The sequence below is a fragment of the Jaculus jaculus genome, chromosome 15 (assembly GCF_020740685.1).
Source record: "Jaculus jaculus isolate mJacJac1 chromosome 15, mJacJac1.mat.Y.cur, whole genome shotgun sequence".
NCBI classification, from domain to species: Eukaryota; Metazoa; Chordata; class Mammalia; order Rodentia; family Dipodidae; genus Jaculus; species Jaculus jaculus.
In genome coordinates, this window is record NC_059116.1 from 44522709 (window position 1) to 44535146 (window position 12438).

At 39.0% G+C, this 12438-nt stretch overlaps 1 non-coding gene across 1 annotated transcript; it reads left to right on the forward strand.

The window, feature by feature from the left end:
• Window positions 1-12041: 12041 nt before the first annotated feature.
• On the forward strand, window positions 12042-12148 carry LOC123455161. Its single transcript, XR_006633719.1, has one exon. It is a non-coding gene; the product is annotated as a U6 spliceosomal RNA (small nuclear RNA).
• The last annotated feature ends 290 nt before the right edge of the window (window positions 12149-12438 follow it).

Below are 12438 nucleotides of genomic sequence, written 5' to 3' on the forward strand. Positions count from 1 at the left end.
GCATCATGTATCATCTGGTGCCATGGGCAATAAGAATACAACATTGTTGGACTGATGGACTGATCCAATACAGCAAATCTTGTATTCCTGTTTGGTACAAATGAATAACCTCATATAGTTCTGCACACATCCAACAAAATGATGAAAGGGAAGGGGAAAAAAAAGAAAAAAAAAATGGAATTTCCTGATCATTGCATTCCACTTTATTTCTGTTTTAAGTTTGTAAGTGAATTCAATGTCTGTAGAAGCAATTGATGGCTCTGAAAGAGAATGAAAAAAAAAATACTAAAGCCCCAAACCACAATCTGAACATTGGTAGCCTTAGTTCCCTTTGCTTGTGGAAATGCTTAGCTGGGTTCCTCACCTCCCAGCCTTCAAGGACAATTTCAGCATTTCATCCCCCTCAGCACAGGGCAGCAAGCTTAGAATGACTGCTGATCTTTATTTATCAATGATGGGAGAAAAGTAACTGAAGATGGAGGCCAGGAGAATTGACTAGTGGAGGAAACAGTTCTGTCTGCCTGTCTACCAACCTCTCCAGTTGTCTCCTATGCCATCCAAGAGTGATGAATTCCCACAAATCAATTTAGGCCAAGGAACTTTCTGCATATACCAGCCTTTAAGTTCTAGCTTTTCAGACAGTTTCATTCTTTCAATGTACATTTTGTGTGTGTGTGTGTGTGTGTGTGTGTGTGTGTGTATAGCCACTTGTATTAAGTCTACTCTAAGTAACTAAGACCATTATATTGCTCAGTCATTAAGACTTTTCAAAAAACTTATTATATATTACTCATTTCACATAATGTTACTTGGCTCTTTAATTTTGTTTTGCATGCATAATTTTTTTCTATTAAACATGTTACAGTTAAGTCTAGAATTCATCACCTAGAAGGTATTTTGTAATCCTTCTACTTAAATTGATAATTAGTATTTATTAATAATATTTGCCAACATTCTTAACATATTCTGGGTCATCTTTTTTAAAATGTGTATTTGTTCCCATGAGCTCAAATAATTTCCTCCACAAATTTATATATTATATATTTGATGTTAAGATAACAAGGATATCTATTGATTATTGCACTTTAATAATTGCACACTGACTAAAACAAGTCAAAGTTTGTTTTTCAAGTGTTAGTTACATTAAGTATTTCCCTGTTTTGTGAGTAGTTCTTTTCCTCTCGCAGGAAAAAAAGCCAGACAATCTGACTCCAACATGATGAAGCCTGAGTGGAGAAGGGAGGAAGGATGATAACTACCTACCATCACCCAATCAGCTGCATGAGCTGCAGAAGCAGGCAGGAGACAGCAGGCTAAGCAAGCCAAAGACCCAGGGGGCATAAACAATGCTGGCCACACAAGAGACACGACTGTGAAAAAGGCCTGAGTATAACTGAATGTGAACATTCTACATAAATCCAGATGAGACTCAAGCTGTGACCTAGAGGTGAAGTCTCCTTTGGCTGTAACCAAAGCTTTCTACTCTGAAAGGATTAAGTCTCTATAAAACTCTTCCTTTCTTTGTGTTCATGTTTCTCACATTGTAGTACTCACAGTAAAAAGAGGGGCTGTGCCAGCAGTGTGGTGTTGGCATCTTTCTGTTTTCTTTGCTCCCAATAGCTGGTATTGGCTTTCCTGCAGAGAGTAGACAGCCCTGGCCCCTTGTGACTATGTTTTTAAACAGAAACACTGTGTTAGTGTTAGTAAGCTTCCAAATAGAAATTCCCTCTGTATGGGGGAATTACACAGCAGTCTACACAAATGGGAGGTTGAGGCTATGGAGCCAAGTCATCTTTCTGAGGGCACATTGTAATCATGGGAGCAAACATAATAATACTTACATAAAAGTTGTAAACCTCATTCTTATTTTTCCTGGTACATTGCAAACAATACAGCATTATTGGACAGCAAAAATGCTGAAAGACATCTGGGCAAGGCTTAGTCCTGATTGCTTTCTCTTTTCTTTCCTTCCTTCTTTCTATGTATACATTTCATATGTGAATGCACATATGCACTCACATGTTCACTTTTGAGTGGGTTCACGTGTATGTAGGTGCACATGAGGGTGAGGTTTTCACATGAAGGCCACAATACAAACTTGAGTATTGTTTTTCAGGTATGCCATTCACCTTTTTCATTAGTCTGGACTTATCATGTTGTCAAGACTGGCTGGCCAGTGAGTCCCAGTGACCGAACTGTCTTTACTTCTTCAGCACTGGGATTATAAACATTCCATCATGCCTGAGATGTTCACATGAGTTCTAAGAAACAAAATTGGGTTCTCATGCTCTCAAGGGAATCACTTAAATAGCAGAGCTATCTTCCCACCTCATGACTCATTTTGATTAGACTCAGAATAGAGTTGAAACCTAACTTCTGAGAAAGTAGGGTCTACTTGTTTGATTTCTCCTTTCTTACAAGACAGGTAGTGATGGTCACAGAACACAAACTTATTTAGGTCAGCAGCTTCCACCACATACACTGGTTTCTTAGTTCAGAGGTTAAAAGAACTAAAACTGGAGTAGGAGGAAGAAGGACATTTTCCAACAGGCAATATTTATAACTATGTGAAGGATTTTTTTTCACCCTTTCTACAAGACAAAGGTGGAACAATGAATATGAGCAATGATACTCAAAATGGCAGAATGTAAACAGAATTTAAGAAATACACCTTTCTAATTTATAGGCAATTTATGTGTGTGTGCCTAAATATCTAATTAGCAGGCACAGATGCCATTTTGCACTAAAATATATAGGGTTTTACAACTGCAAACCAGCTGTGCCTATAAATTCTACCAATCCCTTTGCAGAGATCTACCAAAAATTGAAACTGGATATTACAAAGTCTATTATCCACAGCACTCAAACAATCAAAGATTGACTGGTATATTTTGTCTAGCTAAATATTTTATTATAAGAAGAGGAAACGATTATCACAGATGAACAGCAGTGAGATCAGAGAATTCAATGGAAACATGTGTTTTCTGACCCATAAAATATCTACATTGTACACTAATGCTGTTTACTGAATGGCAATGCTCTGCACTCCCCACTCTATTTTGGTAGCCACTTGTCCAATGTGGCAATAGTTGCTTAAAGCATAGCTAAAGCAACTCTACAAACTTAGTTTTGATTTCATATAATTTGCACAATATTAAAATAGTAGTGATTAGAAAATTAACTAGCACAGTTCATTCATGGCATGAACACACTAAAAGATCAGCAATGAGAAGATCAGCTTGGTATTTACTGCTCACCAGACACACAGCTATTTACAAATCAAAGTGGTCAGGCCATAGTTTGTATTGAAATTGTCAATAATGCAGGTTCTTCTAGTTTTGCTAAATGGAGTAATGCTATGACTTTTCCTTCAAATCAACCATGTCTTTAACCAATGTTTCTGTGTTTTCCTTATCTTTCTCTTTAATCTCTTCTCTCTTTTCTCACTCCCTCTTTTTATCATTGTCTTTCTTCTCTTTTATATGGGAATGTATCAGTTACTTTCTCAATGCTAGGAAAAAAAAAAAAAAAAGAAAGAAAGAAAGAAAAAACACCTGACCAAAACAGCTTGTGGAAGAAAGGTGTTATTTTGGCTTACTGGCTTGATAAGAAGTTTCATCATGGTGGTAAAATAAGGCATGAGCAGGAAGCTGGCTCACATTGTCATATGTCATACCTGGGATGAAGTAGCTAGACTGATCCATCTATACAAAGTGAGACTAGACTAATAAACTCAAGGTCAGGCCCCCATGACACACCTCTGTTCTCAAGGACTCACTTCCTAAAGGCTCCACAAGTTCCCCAAATTTCCACAAGCTGAGGAAAAAGTATTCAAAACATTTCATTCAAAAGACCATATGGTGAAAGAACTGAAAAGAATTAGTAAATTAACAATGCAACAGTCTCTTCACTAAGCAAAATTATCATACCTGTATCTCCTACATGTGGGATGTTATAAAATGAAATTTATTGATGTGGCTTGAGGTGCAAGCAACAGGTACAAGAAGTATGCAGCATTGCAGATGGAAATAGTAGTTATTTATCATGTTGCTCTTTTAATGTCATTTCAAATATACAAACACAAAAGATCCAAATGCCAGTCAGAAGGAAAATAAATTTCATTGGATCTAGAAAAATAGATAATACTCAAAAGGCAAGATTGGAGAGAGAGAGAGGAGAGAGAGAGAAGAGAGAAAGGATGTTTACCCAAGAGAGAAGTGTACCTGTTTTGCAGTATTAGTATTGCTAATTATTAGAAAAAAAAAAGAATTAGGAACAAGTTAATACTCAATGATGTTTAGAACCTTATTTATTCAAATGAAAGAGTTATACCCACAATGAATATATGATTAAGAGAACCAATAAAAATGACATAATCCTCTCCTCCTTCCAGGTTACAACAATCAAGATTTATATAAGATTTCTCCTACAAAATTTTATTAATATGAATATGTTATGAATTGTACAGTGTAATCAGTGAAAATGTCTGTTAAGACATTATATGCTTATTTTCAAATTCTTTTCTGTTTCCAGATGTTCTTTACTTTATTCTTTTTTTTTTTTTCCTATCTGCAGTTTTCTTTCAATCTCACTTTTCCCTGTTTTCATTTTGGACTTATTTTCTCATGCTTTTTCTCTAGGTATGATCAAGGTAAAGTAGAGATGTGTTACAAAAGGTCTTCTTTTGCTCTTGGCTGGTGTCAAGGTAGCCTTAACTAGTGGGAATGCTCATGAATCTTACACTAAGTATGAACCCACAGGAAAAAATGATAAAAAAAATAAATAGGCATATAGAGGCTGAGAAGGCTTAGCAGTTAGGTATTTGATTACAAACCCTAACACCTAGGTCCAGTTCCCCAGTGCTCATGTAGTGCTGGATACACAAAGCGGCACATACATCTGACTCTTGTTTGCAGTGGCTAGAGGCTCAGCCCTACTCATTCTCTCTTTCTCAGACTCTCTCTCTTCCTTTTCTCTCCTTGAAATATTTTATTTTTAATTTTAAAAACTTTAGACATGTAAATAAAAGCCATCTGAAAATCATTGATCTGTTTGATAGCTAATAATTCTCAACAGTTTGAGAATGTCTATGTTCATTTAAATGGATATGAACTTAATTTGTTGAGTTGTTGAGGGAGCAAAGGAAACACAACATAAGATATAGAATAAGTGACCCTAATAAAGAAATTGAGACCATCTACATATGAATGTGTGGTCATCAAAGAACGGGATCACAGTTTCCTGAAAAAGGTGTTCATGTGGACAATCACAAGACCCTGACAGAACAACAGAACAGCTTCACTGTGTACATTAGCATTATGTAAAAGTAGGATGTGATAAGAAGAAGCATCAGAAGTTCTACCATATGAAAATATTGTTATCCACACCTGGAACGTTTAAGGTTCTTTCAGCCAGTGATACAACTCCCTCAGGCCCTCCCAGCATTACCCTTCTAGCTTTGGGATTAGCAGGCACACACTTCATGCTCCAACATGCTATTAAAGTACTAGTTGTTGTGGTCAGTGATCTTCTAGTCTTTATCAACTTCATACATTCCAGGTTGAATACATTTGAGCAGACTGAGCAGATCTTACCTATGACTGAATATGGGGTGGTTCAGGTCATCACAGTTGAAGAGTAAGCCTAACACAGGACTGAGATTAGGCAAGCCTTTCCCCATATTGACTTATTGCTCCCTAAACATCACATTTTTTAAGAACATTATAAGAGATCAAACAGGGAAAAGTAAACAAAGATGATACCAAGAGTCAAAATAAAATATTTTTATTAACCCTGATATTTGTAAAATCATCTTGACCAGTTTTCAGAATTTTCTCTTTATTGTCTGTCAGTGGCTTTCATCAGCATTTGTAAAGAAATGATATGAGCAATATTTTATCCATTTAATAGATGCTTAAATTATCTGAATAAAAATATCCAGAAAAAATAAGGTTGGGTATTCAGGCTTTTCTACATTAGGATGGTAGGGAGGGGCCTGGAACTCTGTTGCCTTTTCCTAATGCAGTTCCCCATCAGGTGGCCTGGTATTTAATTGAGCAAGTAATGCTGAAGAGGGGATCCAATTAGCCTCGACATAGGGGAGGACTGCAGGATCACATCCTCTCACCAGTGTCTTTAAAACAGAAGGGAGGCTCTTGATTTGAATGTCTGGCATATATTTGCTTTTTCTTTTTCAACACTTATTAAAATGTGCCACCGGTTCCCTGTGTGCTAACTGTTAGAAACTTTCTAAGAAAGACATTGTTATTTGTTATGTCCAGGAGGGTTTGTGGAAGAATTAATTGCATACTATTACGTGATGGTAACCGGCAGTCAGTTGCAACTGCTGGTGTAAACTCACAATGTGTTTTATGTGTCTGGAAACATTTAAATTAAGGTCAATTAGATTGCCAAAAATGGAGACTTGTGGCTGAAGCATGCTTAGCAACCTGATGTTTGGCAGGTGAAATAGTGCATTGCATGTGCTTGGCCTGCCAGCTGGTGGGTGGTCCTAGCCACACAGGTGGAGCACTATTCAACTCAATTCCACAAATATTTATTAAGTAGATTGTGCAGAGTACTGCATACAGTGATTAGGGGGAGGCAAGGCAATAAGCACCAGGACTCAGATCCTAGAAGGTAAGCCAAACTTAGCTTCCACTATTCCGCTATGACTGGTAAGCATCATAAGTCGGTGGCTTTTCTCAGTGCTCTCTGTGCATTAACTACTGCATAAAGCTGCAAGAAAGTAGCAACAAGGAGGGAATAAGTGAGGTGTTACTTGACAGGCAACTCAAGGGATAGAGCACACAGCTGTGGTGGGTGGAGGGAAGAAAGTGTGGAGAGAGATTGATGCAAAAGTAATGACTACATTAGTCAGTACCAATGATACCTTCTTCCTGGATAGCAAACTAAAATATATAACATAAAATAAGAGCTATGTATGTGTATGTTGGGGGGGGTGCATTTCCCAGACAGAAAGGTACAAATGAGGGTGGATAAAACCGAATCTTAAAACCATGGGCCCTGCTCTATCATTCCTAGTACCAGAACTATGTTATACCCACAGTGAGCTATTGTTCCGGGAGACTGATGAAATCCCCCACATTATGCAGGTTATTGCCAAAGCACTTGTTTCCCCACCATAATTAAACAGAAAGACCATATTGCTAAAGACCTCAGTCTGCTGACACAGGATATGGAGGGACCATGCTGAAGCTTTGAAAGACACTAGTTCCCTTATGTGTGGCCCTCATAGTGTGGGAAAGTGATGTTCAAGCTGCTGATGGATAATGGACAGCAACAGCACGAGAAAGCAGGGGATCGTGCAAACTATAGAATCAATCAGACCTCCAAGTCGTACATACCACTACCACACAGGGCCATACAGCCCATGCATGTAATCGGCAGCTCTCTAATTGGATAAGGGACTTGCTCAGTGGGAGAAAATATACCTGACATTGAGAACCAAGTCACAATCATATTAATTGGATGGTGGTAGACTCCAGAGAGAAACTCCCACTAGTCTACATCAAGAAGAGTGGCCACAACCATTAAAACTTCACTCAAATAGCCATGTTTATTTTCTTTAATATGAACTGATCCCACTCTTGGTTGGAGCAAAAACTGGGTAGAACTCAGATTCACCAATATGTCAAGAAGAGATAGCTGACTGCCAACTGTCTGGCATGAGATGAGCCACCTCTAGCAAAGTGGTACTTCAATATCGTTTAGAGGGGATGACTCTGTAGTACTTTTCTGTTCACTCTTCTGGCTCCTTTCCTTTCCCACTATCACTTCCTACTCAACTCTCCTTTCTTCTCCTTTATTTCTTTGCACAATCATTTCAATATTCATTTTCTACATCCTGTCTTCTTAATTTAGGCAGATTTTTTGGAAAATATTTATTTATTTATTGGAGAGAGAGAGAGAGCAAGTGCAAAAGAGGCAGATCCTTTTTAATGGAATGGCTCCTGGCTCCCCATCTCCTGGATCCACTGATCTAGATGGGTCATAGTGAAGTGAGTAGGCCAGAGCTCCCCAGTTTATTCAGCACCTACCAGTTCCCTGGTCTTGATACCCTTGCTGCTGCCATGAGACAGCCTGGTTGCTGTGTGTGGGCTGCAGAAGCAGGCCTTTTGCTCTGGTTTCTTGATTGACTGGTTCCTGGCTACCCAAATCCCTATTCCCCTCCACCAGAGGGTGTATGGGCTATTGTAGAACTGGCCTCTTGTCCCTTGCTCCCCGGCTTCCCTGCTCCTGGTTCCCAACCCCTGATCCCTGTGTAACAAAGAGCATATACAAGGGGAGTGAGTAGGTCAGATCTACCTGTTCTCCCTACACCTCCCAGTTCCATGCTCCCCATTCCCAGGTTCTCTTGCTTCTGGTTTGTAGCAGCCTAACACTGCAAGCTTTCTGTGGAAGTAGGCCCCTTGTTCTGTCTTCATGATTGAATGGATCCTAGGTCCTTAACTCCTGGATCTTCTGCTCCAGATGGTGCATATATAGAGTGAGTTAGCCAGAGCTCCCCATTAGTTCTTTGCTCCTGATACCCCTGTTCCTGGTTTGGGATAGTCTGCTCCCTGTGTTTTTCCTTCAGAGGCAGACCTTTTGTTGACTTTTGTTGACTTTTCCCTTGGTAAACAAATCCCTATTCCACTGAGCCAGAGGGTGCACAGGCTACTGTAGGTGCTGGCCTCTTGCTCCAGGCTCTCCAGCTTTCCTACTCCTGGTTCTCAAACCAATGATCTTCTGGTGCTCAGGAATCAGAGCCCCCAGTTTCCCACCTCCCACTTCCCCAGTGTAGTGGTTTGATTCAGGTGCCCCCCCCCATATATTTAGGTGTTCTGAATTCTAGGTTCCCAGTTGATGGAGATTTGGGAATTAATGCCTGCTGGAGGGAGTGTATTGTTAAGGGAAGGCTTATTGGTGTTATAGCTAGTTTCTGCAAGCCAGTGTTTGGCATACTCTCCTGTTGTTATTGTCCACCTTATTCTGGCCAGGTGGTGATGTCCACCCTCTTCTCATGCCTTTATTTTCCCCTGCCATCATGGAGCTTCTCCTTAAGCCTGTAAACCAAAATAAACCTCTTTTTCCTACAAGCATCATACCTGCTTTTCTGGTATTTTGGAGTATAAGAAATATAGAAAAGAGAGGGTCATTGGTTTTGCAACACTGCCTTGTGTTTTGGAAATGGCCATGAGCAGTTTGAAACAGGTTTGCTGGTTGCCTGCAAGGAGACCCCATGGTAGCTTAAGGATGAACTGTGGATTACGGTGGAGACTCAGTGGAGATGCCAGGACAATGAGATGGCTGCAAAAGAAAGCTGCCAGCCCTGGGATGAGGTTTTCCAGGACTGTGAATTGCCTAGCTGGAGGGACAGAATTGGAATGCCAGAGACTTGTTGCTGTTTGTAATTACAGGACTTGGAGACTTGTCACTTACTAGGGTTGTTGGAGCTAGAGATTATGATGATTGCCTCACCTTTAAATCTTGTATTGGTTGAATATTTCTTTGCTATGTCCAATGCCATCTTTTGTGGTGTGAATGTTTATTTTGTGCAATTATAGGTCTTTGGGGATTTTTATTTTTATTTTTTTTGGTATTATGGCTCAGTTAAAAATCCTTGGAAATGGGGATGTATGAACATCATTGGAATTGATAAAAACTATGGAGACTTTTAAAGTTGGACTGAATGCATTTCATTTTATATCATGTATGGATATCAGTTTATCGGGGCCATAGGCGGAATGTGGTGGTTTGATTCAGGTGCCCTCCCCCTAAAAAATTAGGTGATCTGAAAGCTAGGTTCCCAGCTGGTGGAGATTTGAGAATTAATGCCTCCCGGAGGGAGTGTATTGTTGGGGTCGGGTTTATGGCTATTATAACCACTTTCCCTTTGCCGGTTTTTGGCACACTCACCTGTTGATATTGTCCACCTGATGTTGGCCAGGGGGTGATATCCCACAAGCTGCTCTTGGTCAGGTGATTTTGCCAGCAATTTGAACCTGACTGAAATACCCAGGTACCTTTGCTGTATTTGCAATCTCCACAATCTATGTATCTATGGTTATAACCCCATTTTACCCCAATCCTGTTCATATTTAAAACAAAACACTCACTAATAACCCTACAAGGAAAAATACATAATTCCCCCTGAATAAAACAAATGTTTCCCTAAGATGGGTAAACCACAATGCAAAAAGAAAAAAAAAAAGAAAGAAAGAAAGAAAGAAAGAAAGAAAGAAAGAAAGAAAGAAAGAAAAAGAAAAAGAAAGAGCACTGACAGATCTCCACCAAGTATGCAGAGTCCCATAATGGAATCCTCCAATGAAATCATAAAGAAGTCAACAGAAATTGAATCTCAAAATGAAAACACACCAAGAAATGTGACCCTGATCAAACGAATTGTTGAACTAGGGGCAAGGTATATAAAAAATAAAATCTGTAGAGATGGCTTAACAGTTTTTTGTCTTTGCCTACAGAGCCCAAGAACTCTGGGTTGATTCACCAGTACCCATGTAAGCCATATGCCCAAAGAGGTGCATGAATCTGGAGGTCATTTGCAGTGGCTGGAGCCCTGTTGTACCCACACTCTCTCCATCTTCTCTCTCAAGTAAATAAATAAAAACAGTAACATAAATGAAATTGAGCAGAATCATCTCTTAGACCACTGAGCTTTTGTTCCTAGGCTTAAAATAATTGAAGAAAACCACAGAAGTCTCATCACAGCTATAAATGAATTGAAGGTGAGTCAGCAAATGGAAGATCTCAATACCCAGCTGACTAAGCTTAATAAAGACTTGAATAAATGCATAATAAACTCAAGGAAGCATCAAGAAAATGAGACCTTGAAATGAAGATATATCTCAAAAGAGATAGACACAATGCAGAATAACAAAATAGAAAACAAAAATTAAATAGAGTTTTTAAAACCTTTCTAGACCCCCTCACTGCTAGAGTTATTCATGTGGAAGATAGAACCTCTGAGCTAAAAGACAAGACAGAAGAAATTCACCAGGAGGCCAAAAACACTCATAAGTTCAAAAAACCAAGCCAACATAATATGAGGGAACTGTGGGATACCCTAAAATTAACAAACATCTGGACCATGGATATAGAAGTTGAGGAAATCCAGATCAGAGGCATCAAGAAAATATTCAACAAAATTATTGAATAAAACATTCCCAATCTATCAAAAGAGAGGCCTCTGCATATATAACAATTTCAAAGTACACTAAACAGACAGGACCAAAGAAGAAATTCTCCAACGCACATTATAGTTAAAACTCTTCGTAATGAAAACAGAAAATGCTAAAAGTAGCAAGAGAGAAACAACTCACTACATACAAAGGTAATTCAATCAGAATTAGCTTGGATTTTTCAATGGAAACCCTGAAAACTAGCAGAGCCTAGAATGGAATGCTTCAAAGTTAAAAACAACAACAAAAGGGCTGGAGAGATGGCTTAGCGGTTAAGCGCTTGCCTGTGAAGCCTAAGGACCCCGGTTCGAGGCTCGGTTCCCCAGGTCCCACGTTAGCCAGATGCACAAGGGGGTGCACGTGTCTGGAGTTCGTTTGCAGAGGCTGAAAGCCCTGGCGCACCCATTCTCCCTCTCTCCCTCTATCTGTCTTTCTCTCTGTGTCTGTCGCTCTCAAGTAAATAAATAAAAAATTAAAAAAAAAAAAAACAAAAACAACAACAACAGCAACAAAGCTATGGCTTCCAACCCAAGCTACTGTACCCAGTGAAACTATCCCACATAATAGATGGTGAAAGGAGAACTTCCCATTGAAAAAGTCAACCCTATGATTATGTGACACAGAGCCAAACCTATAGGGAATATTTTGCAGGGAATCTCAATAGCCTTTAAGAGCACCATAATAACCAAAATTGGAGCAGCCTCAAAAAAGGACAACATACAAGAAAAGACCAAACCCAGTAAAGCACCCAGTCATGGCAGGGTTGAAATTGAACCTCATAATTATAACCTTATATATTAATGTTTTTTACGGTCTTAATTCACCCATAAAAAGTTAACTATGCTTACTTTGGCAGCACATATACTAAAATTGAAATGATACAGAGAAGATTATCATGGCCCCTGTACAAGGAGGACATGCAAATTCATGAAGGCTTCCATATTAAAAAAAATAAGTTAACTGGGTGGATTAGAAAAACTGGACATTTGTATGTGCTGTTTTATGAAACACACTTCACCACTAAAGACAGACATATCCTCAGGGTGAGAGGACGGAAAATTATATTTTAAACAAATGGAAGTAAGAACCCAGCAGGCATTGCTATACTAGTAACTGATAAAATAGACTTCAAACCAAAAGCAGTCAAAAAGGATAAAGAAGGCCACTTCTTATTAACAAGGGAATTATCCAACATGAGTACACCACAATCATAAATCTATATGTGCCAAACAGAGAG